This window comes from Canis lupus, chromosome 23, assembly GCF_003254725.2.
Source record: "Canis lupus dingo isolate Sandy chromosome 23, ASM325472v2, whole genome shotgun sequence".
Classification (NCBI taxonomy): domain Eukaryota; kingdom Metazoa; phylum Chordata; class Mammalia; order Carnivora; family Canidae; genus Canis; species Canis lupus.
The window spans coordinates 51,477,196-51,492,753 of NC_064265.1; the positions used below are offsets into that span (position 1 = coordinate 51,477,196).

The 15,558-nt window shown below is 40.3% G+C and overlaps 1 long non-coding RNA gene across 1 annotated transcript in view; it reads right to left on the minus strand.

The window, feature by feature from the left end:
• Window positions 1-9,274: 9,274 nt before the first annotated feature.
• LOC118352082 (uncharacterized) overlaps window positions 9,275-15,558 on the minus strand; it is a 37,518-nt gene continuing 31,234 nt past the window's right edge. Inside the window, exon 2 of the long non-coding RNA XR_004808598.2 lies at window positions 9,275-12,076. This is a non-coding gene — a long non-coding RNA (uncharacterized LOC118352082). The remainder of the gene's footprint in view (window positions 12,077-15,558) is intronic.

The following is a 15,558-nucleotide window of genomic DNA, read 5'->3' on the forward strand; positions in this document are numbered from 1 at the left end:
AGGTGAGATGGTACCATTGGAGACAACATGGAGGGACCTAGAAGATACTGTGCTCAGTTAGACTGGCAAGAAGAAATGCCACATGACTCTAACCCTAAGTGGAATCCTAAGCAATGAATAAAACAAGCAGAATCAGAACTATAAACACAAAGAACAAACTGACGGTGGCCGGAGGGACGGGGTGGATGGTGGGCATATGGGCGAGGGGGAGAGGGAGATGCAGGCCTCCAGGTAGGGCATGAGGGACCCAGGAGGAGGGGCGAGGAGAGGAATACGGTGGGTCCCGGGCCCCAGCCATGCAACCCAGCGGCCGGGCTCACAGGCCCCGCGCTGTACCCCCGAAACTCCTGGAACGTTGGCGGCCTCTGTACTCAACAAAAAACCTATAAAAAAAGAAAGATTATTTAAATCTATCTAAATATATACTTAATCACTGCCCTTTATAAGGAATATCTTTGTAAAGATACTAGGAAGCATTTCACACGTCTTCTCCCTTTTATTGAAAGATGACTCGCGTGCCATAACCCGCGTTGCCGGCGGTGACACAGGCCGGTGGTGGGAGTGCGGCCCGAGGGGGGCGGCAGCAGGCTCGACAGGCTCAACGGCGACCCCTGCCCAGGCCGGGCCCCTGACCCTGTGACCCAGGTCTCAGCGCTGGAGCGCAGGAGTCGGGGGAGCCCACTGTAGCCCGGGCAGGCACCCCCGTGCACCTGCATGGCAGGTGTCCTGCAGGGAGCGCGGGAGGAGCAGCGCGGGGAGGGCGCTGTGCGGATGCAGGCAGGACAAGCACCCCCAGCAGGGAGGTCAAGGCCCTCCTCGGAGCCCCCCCAGAGCGAGCCCTGCAGCTGGCGCTTCGGGGATAGTGGGCTCCTGGGGTGGCCAGACGCCCAGCTTGTGCCCACTTGCTCCTGGCCCTGGACCGAGGCATGAAGCTCCCTCCACCTCGCTCCAGGGTGTCCCCCCACCCCCAGCACTAAGCTCCCGCCACCTCGCTCTCCCCCCTCCCAACACCCATAACAGCCCCACCATCTCCTCCCTCTGAGGATCAGCCTGTGGCAGGTCTTCAGCATAAATGGGACCGAACGACACACAGTCTCTGGGTCGGGCTTCTTTCACTTCAGGTCACATTCTCAAGGTTCGCCCGGCGGGGGCCTGTACTGTGACTTTATCCTTTTTTGACCAAACGACCAGCCAGGTAGATGCTAGATGCCCGTACTCTGCTTACCTGGTTGCCAACTGATGAGCGCTCCTGTCGCTCCCCCCTGCGGCCACCCGAGCCGTGCTGCCCCTGGCTCTCCCTCCAGCCCCTCCACACGGGTCCCCGGGTCCCTGCAGTGCGCTCGGTGCCCAGGCCCCTGCCACCTGCCCCCACTTCATCCTGCTTGTGGCAGCGCTGCCGTGTAATTACTCCCACTATTCACACGACTGTCTCACAGCCCTCTCGTTCTCGTAAGGTTGGTGATGACGTCCTCTCATTCTTCACTTTAGTCATTTCAATCTCTTCTCTTTTTTTCTGTATCAGTCTAGCCTAATATTTGTCAGTTTTGTTGATCTTTTCAAAGAACCAACTTCAGGTTTTGTTGGTTTTCTCTATTTCCTATTTTTTATCTCATTATTTCCACTCTAGCCTATATGATTTCCTTTCCTATGCTATGCTTCTTCAGGGTTTAGCTTGCTCTTGCTTATTTATTTTCTTTTTTTTAATATATATTTATTTATTTATATTAGACCTAGAGAGAGAGAGAGAGAGAGAGAGGCAGAGACACAGGAGGAGGGAGAAGCAGGCTCCATGCCAGGAGCCCGATGTGGGAATCGATCCCAGGACTCCAGGATCGCGCCCCGGGCCCAAGGCAGACGCTAAACCGCTGAGCCACCCAGGGATCCCCAGCTTATCTAGTTTCTTAAGGTAAAAAATTGGGTTACTGATTTGAGATCATTCTTCTTTGTTAATATAGGTATTTACAGCTGCGAATTTCTTTCTAAGCACTGCTTTAGCTACACTCATACATTTTGTTTTCTTGTATTTTGGTTTTTTCCATTACAAAATATTTTCTAGTTTTCCTTACAATTTCTTCTTTTTGCCCATTAATTATTTAGGAGTGTGTTGTGGGACTTCCATGTGTTTGTGAATTTCCCAAAGTTCCTTCTGTTAATTCTTCCTAATTTCATTCCATTATAATCAGAGAAGATACCTTATATAATTTCAGTCCTTTTAAATTTGTTGATGTGTGTTTTATGGGCTGACATATGGTGCATCCTAAAGAATATTCCATAAGCACTTGAGAAGAATGTGCACTCGAGTGTTGCCCCAGAGTGTTCTTTGGTGTGAGCTCTACATGACTTATATTGATGTTCAAGTCTTATATTTCCTTGTTGATCTGCTTTCTAGTTTACTTCCCACGAGTATTGCTGAATTGTCCATTTCTTCCTTGAGTTCTATCACATTTTCTTTACTTCAGGGCTCTGTTGGTAAGTGTATATATGTCTATAATGGTCACTTGTTTCCTTAATGGATTGACTGTTTCATCATTATAAAGTGTTTTTCTTTGTATCTATAACAATTTTTGTCTTAAAGTCTATTTTGTCTGCTTTTAGCGTAACCACTCCAGCTCTCTTTGGGCTACCGTGGCACACATATCTTTTTACCTTCAATTTATTTGTGTCCTTGAATCTGAAGCGTGTCTCTTGCAGACAACATGTAGTTGGATCATGTCTTTTATCCATTTTGCCGACCTCTGCCTTTTAATCCTTTCCATTTGATGTAATTACCAGTAAAGTAGGGTTTGTGTCTGCCATTTTGCTATTTGTCACCTGTATGTTTTGCGTCTTGTTTGCTCCTCTCTCCATCCACTTCTGCCTTTTTTTGTGTTAAATATTTTGTTTGGTTTTCAAGGCTACTGCAGAGCTAGTGAGAGAGAAATGAAAATAGGGCAAGTTAAAACACCAAAAGCTCAATGTTCTTATCAAGATTCAACTGTTTTTCTTGAATATTCTTTCAATGGTTGCAAGCCTTTGGTTAATTCCAAGAATTTTGAAAAAATTGATTTTGACAGTTTTTCTCAGTCTCCTCACTGCTTTTTTTTTTTTTTTTGAGGAGTAGATTTCAGATGCCTTTATCTGCCATTTTTGCTGATGTCACCTGTATCTTTTATAATCAACCTCATCTAGAGACTAATAGGCTGTAATTACTACTATTACAAGTCTTATTCATTTATAGATGAAGAAAGTGGATGCACAGGTCTTCCATTCCTGCCATCACGAATTACCAGAAGTTTGGCAGGTTAAAGCAACACCAGTCTATTACCTATCAGTTCTGGAGGTCGGAAGTCTGACACGGATCTCACCAGGCTAATACCAAGGTGATGGCAGGACGGCACTTCTTTCCGGAGCCTCTAAGAAAGAATTCATTTCGCTGCTCATGCAGGTTGTTAGCAGAATTCGGGTCTTGCAGTCCTAGGACTGAGCTCCCCCTTTCCTGGCTGGCTGTCCGCTGAGGCCCATTCCCAGCTTCTAGAGGCCGCCCGCCGTCTGTAGTTTGTGGCTAGCTTCTTCCACCTTTAAAGCCAGCGATGGTGGCTCAAGTCCCCCTCCTACATCAAATCTCTTCTGCTTTCCCCTTCCATCGTCAAATGTTGCTACCCTACCATCTGCCTTCCTCCTCCACCTTTAAAAACCCTATAATCCAGGACAATCTCCCTGTTTAAGGTTTGTAGACTTAATTCCAACTGCAAATTTCCTTTTCTATGTGATTTAACATATCGCCTGTTCCAGGGGTTAGAACCTGGATATCTGAGTGGGAACAAGGGGAGGGACATTGCCCTGCCTACCATTAGAGCTCATGGAAACTTCTGGCACAAAGCTAGCAAGTGGCAGAACTGGAACTAAAATAGTCCTTCCGACTCCTTGTTCAGTGCTCTTTTTAACCACATCTCCAATGTACAGCGATAAGAGTGTAACCAGACAAGCTGCCTGTATGATTCCTGAGGGGCTCATACTGGGTCTGGAATCATAGAATGTTATAGCTTGAGGGCACCTCTGAGACCAGCCCCATCATTTTACAGCTGAGGAAAGGAAGACCTGGGGAAATTAAGCTACTATCCTCGATTTTGAGACAACCTAAAATCACAATTCAGCTACTTGGAACTTCCAGCTCATTCGATTTTGTCATTATAAAATTCTTTCAGTTAAAAAACAAAAAACAACAACAACAACAACAACAACAAATCTTTCAGTTAGAGGCATGAGGGTGCCTCAGTCAATTAAGTGTCCAACTCTTGATTTCAGCTCAGGCCATGATGCAAGGTCATGAGATCAAGCCCCGCACTGGACTCCGCACTCTGTAGGGAGCCTGCTTGAGATTCTCTCTCTCCTTCCCCCTCTGCCCCTCCCCACTCACATACTCTTCTCTCTCTCTCTGAAAAATAAAAATAACAAAATTCTTTCAGTTAAACATATATCCTCACAAGATACCTCGTCTACTCAAATTAACCTTATAATCCTCAACTATTAACAGCCATGCAACACTTGACCCATAAAACTTCTATTATCCCTGTCCTGTCAACTACTTCCAGCCATCCATGCCTTTGTAACTTCTTCCCATTTAAATTTTATGACTCAAACTTTCTTACAACGGTTCTAAGCCTCCATATAAACACAGATTTTTATATAGATTCTTCTCCACAGAAGGATTAAAGAGGAAAGACGGTATATATTTCATTTCTTTTCTGTGTGCTGATTGATTTCTGTTAAATCCCACTCAGAGCAGGTTTCCCCTTTATGGTTTCTCTCAGTGACATCTCAGGTTACGTAAAGCGAGCCCGGGAGATGCGGCCCACACCCCTGCTTGGCGCTCTGCCCTGGGTGAGTCCCATAGACCCTGTAGGCTCCGACATGGAGAGTGTGGGACTGGCCACCTGACTGAGGCTACTGCGCTTAGGCCTGTCCTAACTAGATCCCGTCAGACCTACAGTGCAGCCCATCCCCAGGCACCTGCACTCGTGGAACAGAGGCTCATGGACTCGAAATACCATTGCATGATTTTTCAGCCCATATTAACCGAACGCAGTCTTCCCTAGGCTACTAACACCATCAATACGTGCAAAGCAGACAGCATGGTGGCAGCCGAGGGTCCCCCCATCCCCCGCAACCTGCGTGGCCCCACCCCACCCATAACCCCACACTATGTCCCTCTGACATCAGCTAGGACTCCTTTATGACTAGTCATCCTCCTCATCACCTGTGGATCCCTGGCCTCTACCCCACAAAAACGGGTCAGGCCTTTTCCATCATCCCCAGCTCCCCTCAGATTTCCACAAAATCAGGATCAACAAATTTGAGACCCAGTGCCTTTCCCGCAGGCCACTTCACAATGTCTCTTATCTTTGCTTGGTCTTGGTTTTTTTCTCTTCTCTCTCAAAAGAACAGATATCTGTCTTCCTGTTCAAAGCTAATCCTTCCACTTGTAAAGTCTCTTTCCTTTCTTCCATTTCCTCCTTCCATGAATTATACTTGTTCTGCTCCTCTCTACTTGCCTCTGGCCCCTCCTCTTCTGCCTTCTAGCATGCTCAGTTCTCAGTTGACCAGTCGGCCATTCCCTCTCCTTTCTCCTTCCTAGTGCTTGCTAACAAATTTCTTGAGAAATAGAGTGAATTCCCTTCTGTGTCCTCGCTCTCACCTCCAATTTCCTATAATGTGGTTTCTATCTTCAGCTGCTTTATTGACACAGCACATTTAGACATCAAAAATGACTTCCTGGGCAGCCTGGGGAGCTCAGCAGTTTAGCACCTGCCTTCTGCCCAGGGCGTGATCCTGGAGACCCAGGATCGAGTCCGGCGTCGGGCTCCCTGCATGGAGCCTGTGTCTCCCTCTGCCTGTGTCTCTGCCTCTCTTTCTGTATGACTCTCATGAATAAATAAATAAAATCTTTTTAAAAAATGACTTCCTAATCACCAAATCCAATGTGCTTTATCCATTCTTTCTCCTTCTTCTTCTCCCCACCTCCATGTCTAATCAGTTGCCAACTTACACATTCTGTCTCCTGCAAGTCTCTAGTGGTTGGTTCCTCCTTCTTGCTCCTACCACATCTCTCCTGCAACCACTCCGATATACACCATCCTTTCTGACCTGGAGTTTGCTTTCCTATTTCTAACTATTGAAATGCTATCCATGATTTAAAACCTGTCAAGAATGCCCATGGACTGAAGGTCAGGGCTGCCTTCCTCATCTGTGAATTCGGGGTATACACCTATTACTACTACCATCTCAAGGTCAGTAGACTGACGCCTAGTGTGTTAACCAGTATAAGGGGAGGCCCCCTCAGAAATACCACTTTAGCAAGCAAAAGCATCGTCTTAGGAAGAGAAATCTGCTGTGGGACATCCACACACTGAGATAACTCACTGTGGATTAAGAATCATGTGGATTGTGGATTCCCACGTCTGCGTAGTTTATTACCCTCATGCCCAAAACATTCTTTCATCCCAACATGTAGCTGAGTTTGAAGAATATCTCGGAGTCTCAAACACTCCAAAAGATTTCCAAATAATGAAAGTTTTTTGCTAACACTACTGCTTAAAAATTGAAGACAGGGGCACCTGGCTGGCTCAGTATAGAGCACACAACTCTTGATCTCAGGGTCATGAGTTCAAGCTATGTTGGCCATGGAAACTACTTTAAAGAAATTACTTAGAAGTTGAAGACAAAGTCTAACTGGCTTAGCATGGCACCATAGACAGCTGGAATGAATATAATTAAGCATTGATTACCACATGGAAAAAGACTCCTTAAGAGTCAGATTGTTTCTGTATACTATTTCTGTTTTGGCCACTGATTTGCCTCATGACTATTCTGTAAAGTAAGTGGAACCAAAGTGGCAAAAGCATTGGAATTGGCACTATGGCAATTCTTCAGTATAAACAAGTTTATACAATCTAGCTTTGCAAGCCTGAGGATAGTCTGATAAAAAAAAAAAATGAGGTGGTCCTTAACTAAAACCATGTTTTTATTATTGAGGAATTTTTATGCTTTGGCAATGAATTATTCAATGCCCAAAATAGCATAATGAAGAAAAGGTGAACATTTTTTAAAGATACCTACATTCGGCATATCCTATAACGGTGACCCTTTAGCTATCAAGTAACTCTGTAAAGCACAAAGTTATTAGAGGATATCATTATGATATTCACCTTGTAATCATTATTTCTATCCTGAAAATGATTTAAAATTCTTAGTAATAATCTGTAGACATTTAAACAGATAAAAATTACCCCCCAAAGCCACAATTAGAATTACTCATTTTGTAACATTAAAACTCTTAAGCATAAGAAAAAAAATCAGAGGATACTTGGAAAAACTTAAATTAGCTGATCAAACTAAAGGGAGGCAAACCGGAAGAGACTCTTAAATATAGAGAACAAATAAAAGGTTGCTGGGAAGTGGGGGAGATGGGGTAACTGGATGAGGGGCATTAAGGAGGGCACTTGATGGAATGAGTCCTGGGTATTACACGCAACCAATGAATCACTAATTCTACCCCTGAAACTAACACTACTCTATATGTGAACTAACCTGAATTTAAATAAAACCTTGAAAGAAAAATAAAGAATGAGATATGCTGCTCCTCTCCATCTTCCTTTTATTAGATCATACTTGGCAATCAGCCTACAAAATTAATCGTATCTAAGTTTCTGCAGAACAAAAAAAATAGAAAGGAAAGCTTTTTATGGAAAGGGGAAGAAGAATTTAAAATGGCATGAGCTTTGACAAATTCTGAAAATGGAGTCTATATAGAGAAATGTGAGTATTTCGAGATGGCAAAAATGTGTGTGTCAAGGCCGTGTCAGATCCCAAGTCATAAATGTCACCCACCGGGAAGAGCACTCATGAGCCACAATACCCCGGCACCCCCCCAACCCCACACACAGCGTTGGAGAGCCACTGGGATGTGAGAGGAACATAGGCTTAGGGTCAGCCGGTCCGGGTTAAACCTCGGCTCTGTAACTGACTGGCTGCGTGGCCTCGCGTGGGAGCTCAGGCTTCTCACTCGCAAGGAGGAGTTAATATCAACCTCAGAAGTTGGGTGCTAGAATTAAATGAGATAATGTATGAGGCACCTGACACAATATCCTTTCCTTCTTGGAAAAGTGATGGAGCTGCAGCCTGACCGATGACAGGTCCAGCATTAGAGGGTTAATAAGGAGCAGTTATTCTAAGCTGCTGGTTCAGGGATAGGCATCCTGTCCCAGACAGCCCATCAGCCCCACTAATGGGATTTAAAACAGTTGCTGCCTCCTCCTCAGTCCTGTAATGATTTCTGGACAGCCAGAGAGGCCCATTATCTGCAGTCCCCACTTCTACTCTGTCTGGCGATAATGACTCCCTAGCACAGTGGCAGGGCCGCGGTCTTCCACTTCCTGCTGCACCACCGTGCAAAGGACCCTTGCTGAAGTCGAAGACAAACTGTCATCCCACCACGGAAGCTGGTAGTCTGAAATGCTGCCCACCAAATGCCACAAGAGCTCCTGGAGAGGTGTCCTCTAAGGGAAGGGTACCCTCTCTGGGGTTTCCTGGGACAATGTGAATATGATAGATGATAGCATTCCCGTTAGAAAGTGAGACCCCAGCATCCCCAGAGGACTCTGAGGTTGATGCCGAAGTACCACAACCTCCCCAGCCAGTGTCTGACTTGCTCTCTCATCCCGCTCAGTTCTTACAAGATGCCTGCAGAGCCCAAGGCCAAAAATAAATAAATAAATAAATAAATATAAATTTTAAAAAATTAAAAAACTAATGTGCAAAAATGCCACAAAACTCTGATTTAAAAATCAATATCCAGATACAATAATTAACTTAGGTTCCCATTAACATTTTTTCTCTATTCTTTGTATCCCTTATCTTACTGTTTTTATCTTGTTATGTAAAAGTCACCTCAAATCTGGCTTAGTAGTAGGCAAGATAGAAATCCTGAATAAATAAAACAAATAGCATAATAAATCAAAGGCTTCTACCAGGCTTAAGCAGATCCCCCAAATACTCTTGACATTAATCATGAAAGAAAACTCTCACCCAAATTAAGGAAGATATAACATGCTCATCCTATGATTTGATTTGTCAAATTCATGCAAATGTAGGATTCCAAATGAAAACAAAAGGTTGTACTTGGTTTTGGTTATAAAATGGATGCAAGTGAATTTTTAAAAACTGATCTGAAAGCAGAAGAAAAATTCTCCCCTATGTTTTTTTTTTAGCTACCTAAAATAAATTCCTCAACTGACAGTTTAATTCAGGTAGATATCAAGTTTATTAAATATTATCGTTCACTTTAATGAAGAAACCTGTGAAGTTTAAAAACATTCATCAGATAAAACTGAAAACTCCATCAAATGCTGATTGAGTTTAAGTGTACATTGTTATAACCATTTTGGAAAGTAATCTGGCATTACATTTTAAGTGCCTGAAAAGGTTCATTCCTATTATTACATTTCTGGGAATCTATCCTAAAGAAATAATCCCAAATTCAGGAGGAAATTCTGCAGAAAGATATAATAGGGGAAAAAATGGAAGCGAACTATAAAAATGTCCTATTGTAGAGAAATAGTTACATAAATTATGGCATGCCTCCATGATGAAAGAGCATTAATCATTAAAATATTTTTAGTGACACAAGAAATGATAACTGAAAATAAGCAGAATTTAAAGTGTACATACAGTATAAGATCAACCATGTAAAATGGAGAGAAGTATTAAAAAATGCTACTAATTTTTTGAGAGCTCTATTTTTAATTTTAATTTTGAGAGCTATATTTTTTCAAAATTTTCAAGTTGCCCATATTAGTATGTCTTATATTTATAATCTGGAAAAATAATATATCTTATCTGTGAAAAATAAATAAATGGGGTTAATTTGCAAAAGAAAGAAAAATACTTTTCACTGAGTGACATAACCTATGCAACCTTGGTTACCAGGATCCAGAAGAGGAGTGGCGGAGCAGAGAAGAGGGAAGTAAGCCAGGAGCATAAAGGGACTGGTTGGAAAGACCACCCAGCTGGAGGGCTGGCCTCAAAGTGGATTGTCAGTTCCAAATCACTGGGTCCCACAGGGCAGGGTGAACTGAAGTGCAAGCCAGAGGGTCTGATTTGGTTAGTAGAGCTGCAGCATTGCTCAGAACCAAGCCATGACCAGAAAATAAATCAAACAATTAAAACTGACTAGAAATGACACAAATTATAGAATTAGTAGACAAAAACATTAAAAGTTATTGTAAGTATGTTCTTCTGTGTGTTCCAGAACCTAAAAGAAAGATTAAACATGTTAAATAGACATGTGGAAAATATAAAAAGGCTCAAGTCAAACTAGAGATCAAAACTATAATGTCTAAAAAGAATAATAGTGGGATGGGGTTAAGAGTACATTAGACATTTGGGGGGAGGGGGAAAGATTGGTGAACTTGAAGACATAGCAATAGAAACTGTCCAACATGAAACTCAGAGAGAAAATTAAAAAAAAAAAAAAAAGTGAACACACCCTTAGTAGGCTGTGGAACAATGTTAAGTGGCCTAATACACATGTAATTGACATCTCCCAAAACAAGGAAAGAGAATAGAAGACAGAAAAAAATAATTACCTGAATAAATCTAAATAAATAATGACCAAATTCTTTCAAATTTGATAAAAAATATAAACATTCATATCCAAGTAGTTTAAAAGCAGTTCAGCAAACCCTAGCACTAGAAAATTGAAGAAAACTATACCAAGACATATCATATTTAAATTGTTTAAAACCACTAATAAAGAGGAAAAAATTTTAAGAATCCAGCAGAAAAAAAGATATGTTACATACATGGGAACAAAGATAAGGGAGATAGCAGATTTCTTGTTGGAAGTAAACCAAAAGACAATGGAGCAATATCTTCTTTATATTTTTAAGTCAACCTAGAATCCTATACATGGCAAACATATCTTTAAAAATAGAGAACAAATAAAGACTTTTTCAGACACGTAAAAGCTGAAAGCATTTATCACCAGCAGTCCTTCAGGCAGAAGGATAATGATACCACATGGATCTACACAAAGGAAAGAGGAGCACCAGTTTCATAAGGGTTAGCATAAAAGATCTTTTTTTCTTATTTCTAAATCTATTTATAAGATAATTGGCTATTTAAAGCAAAAATGGTAGCAATGTATTGTTAGGTTATTACATATGTAAAAATAAAATGTATGATATAAACAGCACAAAGTCCAGGATGGGAGAAATGTAAGTACATTGTTGAGAAGTTTTTATAAACTAAATAAAGTCCAGCATCCAATATGGGCAGTGTGACACCTCTAGCTTATCACTATAAACCCTAAGGCAACTAAAATAATTCAAAGTTATTAAGTTAATGAGCCCACGAGAAAGTTAAAATGGATTCATTAAAAATATTCAACCCAAATGGAGGCAAATAAAGACAATAGAGGAGAATGAAGAACAGATGAGAAAATAGAAACCAAAAACAAGATGGTAAATTTAAACCCAACTGTAGCAATAATCATATTAAACATAAATGGTCTAAATAACCCAATTAAAAAATAGCTATTGTTAGACTGGATTAAAAAAACACAACTGTCAAATATAAAGACACAACTAGGTTAAAAGTTAAAGGATCGGTGAAAATATACTACCCTAGCATGGATTTTAAAAAGTTAGAGTGGCTGCATTAATAACAGACATAGTAAATATTCTTTCTTTTTTGAGCAGAGAGGATCACCAGTTGCAAAGAGAGTCATTTCACCACATTTGTCTCAGATGGCTCCAGCAACCCCCTCGTGGTCTGGTTTGAACACCCTGTGCAGGTAGAGCAGGACACCTTCTACACAGCCAGGGCCGTTCTGGATGGCAGTGAGCTCAGCTACATTGGGCAGGAAGACATGACAGTGCAGCATGGGACGGCGACCTTCCAGTTCAGTGCTTCTCAGTCGGCACCAATGGGACTAGGGTCCAGGTTAGGCAGATTCCCTGAGCTCATCTTCTACCCCTGAGGTGCCATGGAGTAGCATGGACGAGGCACCAGGACGAAGCCTTTCTCTGCAGCCAGTCACCTGGAAGGGAAGTGTAAGAGACAGCTACCTTTTATCCCCTTTCTGGCATCTTTAAAGGCTTCACTTACTTGGGGGCAAAAAGAAAAAGGATCATTTCATACTGATAAAAGGGTCATGTCATCAACAGGATATAACAAGCCTAACTGCTTATATACCTAATGACAAGCTTCAAAATGTATGAAGCAAAAACTGATCAAATTGCAAGAACTAAACAAATCAACAATTGTAGACAAAGATCTCAACATTCTCTGTCAATACTTGATAGAATAAGTAGGAAATCAGTAAGGATACAGAAGACTCAAAACAGGATATCAACCAACTTGACATAACTGAAAATTGTAGACTGTACCCAACACCAACAGGATTATTTTCAAGTGCACATGGAACATTTACCAAGAGAGACCATAATCTGAGCCATAAATCAAGTCTCGATTAATTTAAAAAGATCCAAATCATACGAAGTATGTCCCCTGAACAAAATAGAATTAGAAATAGAATTAAATTAAAATTAAGACAGAAAATCCCAAATATTTTGGAAACTAAATAGCACACTTTCAATAAACAATGGATCAAAGAAGAAATAAAAGAAGTTAGAAAGTATTTTGAAGTAAGTGAAAATGAAATCACAACATATCAAAATCTGTGAAATACAAGCTAACACGATAACTGGAGGGAAGTTTCAAGCACTAAATACTTGTATTAGAAGAAAATAAAGCCTCTAATTAATGATCTTATCTTCTACCATAAGAAACTAGAAAGAGAACAGCAAATTAAACCCGAAGTGATCAGAAGAAAGCAAATCAAGATCAGAACACAAATCAATGAAATAGAATAGAGAAAAATTAACAAAATGAAAACCAGTTCTTTCAGGAAATTAATAAAATCAATAAACCTCTATCTATACTGATTGGGGTGGGGGAGGAAGACCTAAACAAACTACCAATATCAGAAATGAGTGAGATGATATCATTACAGATTTCGCAGATATTAAAAAGATAGTTTAAAAACGTTATAAATGGCTTTATATTAATACATTTGACAACTTAGATGAAATAATCAAATTCCTTGAAAGATACAAACTACCAGAGCTCACTCAAGAAGAAAGAATCTATTTTTTTAATAGATAGTCCTATATCTAGAAATTGAATTTGCAGTGAAAAATCTTCCCACAGAAAAACTTCAGGCTTAAATAGCTTTACTGATGAATTTTACCAAACATTTATGAAAGAAATAATACCAATTTTATATAAGCTTGTCAAGAAATTTAGAAATCAGGAGAAAGTTCCCAACTCAATTTATCAGGCCAGAATTACTATGATACAAAAACCATACAAACACAATTCAAAGAAAGCAAAGTACAAACTCATATCACTCATAAACATAAAATTCATGACAAGATTTTACTAAATTCTTGATAAAATTTAACAAATCAAACCCAACAACATATAAAAATATAATACACCATAACTGAGTTTTATCCTAAGATTGTTTGATTTCATATTCAAACAATCAATTAATATAATTGGCCATATTAACAGACTAAAAAACTAAAACCCACATGATCTCAAAAGATGCAGAAAAAATATTTAACCAAATCTAGCATCCACTCATTATAAAATCTCTCAGAAAACTTGGGTTAGAAAGGAACAATCTAATGAAGAGCATTTATAGTGAACATCTAGTTAATGATGAATATCTGAATGTTTTCCCTCTAAAATCAGAACATGGCAAGGAAGAAGTAAAACTATTTTTATTAGCAGATTACATAATAATTCATGTAGAAAATCCTGCAGAACCTATGAACAAGGTCAATATAAGAAAAACAGGTATAGGGGCACCTCGGTGGCTCAGCGGTTGAGCATCTGCCTTTGGCTCAGGCCGTGACCCCGGGGTCCCGGGATCTAGTCCCACGTCCGGCTCCCCACAGGGAGCCTGCTTCTCCCTCTGCCTCTGTCTCTCTCATGAATAAATAAATAAAATCTTTTAAAAATTTGTATTTCTATCACAACAAACAAATGGAAATTAACATTTTTTAAAACAGTATTGTTTACAATAATACAGAAAATATGAAATACTTGAAGAAAAGAGATATATGAGATTTATACACTGAAAATCACAAGACATGGCTTAGAGAAATTAAAGAAGTCTTAAGTCTATGGACAGATACCACATGTTTATGTATGAGCAAGGCTCAATATCCTCAAGCTGTCATTTTTTTCCCAAACCGATCTACAGATTCAATGTAATTCCACTCAAAATCCCAGTAGGCTTTTGTGTAGAAATTGCCAAGCTTATTCTAAAATTTATATAGAAGTGGAAAGAGCCTAAAATAGGCAAAAACAAAAACAAAAACAAAAATAAACAAAAAACAAACTTTGAAAAGGAGGCACGAAGGTGAAGAACTTATGCAACCTGACTTCCAGAGTCCAGAATTAGACCTACATATATACCCAATTCGTTTTTAAAATATTTTTATTTGAATACAGTATAACACTGTACATTGAGTGTTACAAATAACACTCAATGTTACATTAGCTTCCGGTGATTGAGCATCTCTCTACACTGCACTTTATGCCCATAACAAGTGTAGCTCCCATCGGTCACCTCACAATGCTATTACAACCCGTCTTTTTTTTTCTTTTTTTTGGTTTGTTTAGTTTCACATATCTTTATTTCCTACAAAACAAAACAAAACTTAGACCCATCTCATAGAATACACTTATTCAAGGTTTTGACAGCGTACAAAATTAAAATCTGGGCGTTTAATCCAACATTTCACATAAGTGTTATCTTGTCAGGCAATTTCTTTCCTTTAGTAAGTAAAATTTTAAAGTGTATATTATTCTGGAAGCAAATCATCTCCTAATTCTTCATCAGCAAGATCATCCTCGTCGATTGTCGATTCTTTTTTTGGCTGCAGTTTTTGGTCTTTCTATTTGAGGGCCAAGTGGATCCACATAGGAGGAGGCGTCTATTTCTTTGTTACTGCTACTTTCATAAGGTTCGTTTGTTCCAGGTAAAGCTCGGAGTTTGGCACTTAGCCGTTCACCTTACTACTGGCACCACAGCTCTGGCCACGATCACTGGCGGCGCTGCCCTCTCCTCTGCTGCGGGGCCCTCACTGCCATCTCTGCCAGACATTCCCTATGCCGTGCCTTTATTCCCATGACTTCATTCCATAACTGAAGGCCTGTATCCCCTACTCCTCTTCATGTATTCTCTCCATTCCCTTACTTCTTGCAACCATCAGTTTGTTATCTGTATTTATAGGTCTGATTCTATTTTTTTATAATTAATTAATTTTTTGACAGAGATATAAAAGCAATTCAGCCAGCGGAGGATAGGGCAATAAACAATTGGATACTTATATGCAAAAAAAGATACTTAGATTCATACCTCATACAAGTACAAAAACCAACGCAGAGTGGATTGTAAACGTAAATGTAAAATCTAAAACTATAAAAATTCTAGAACAATCTATA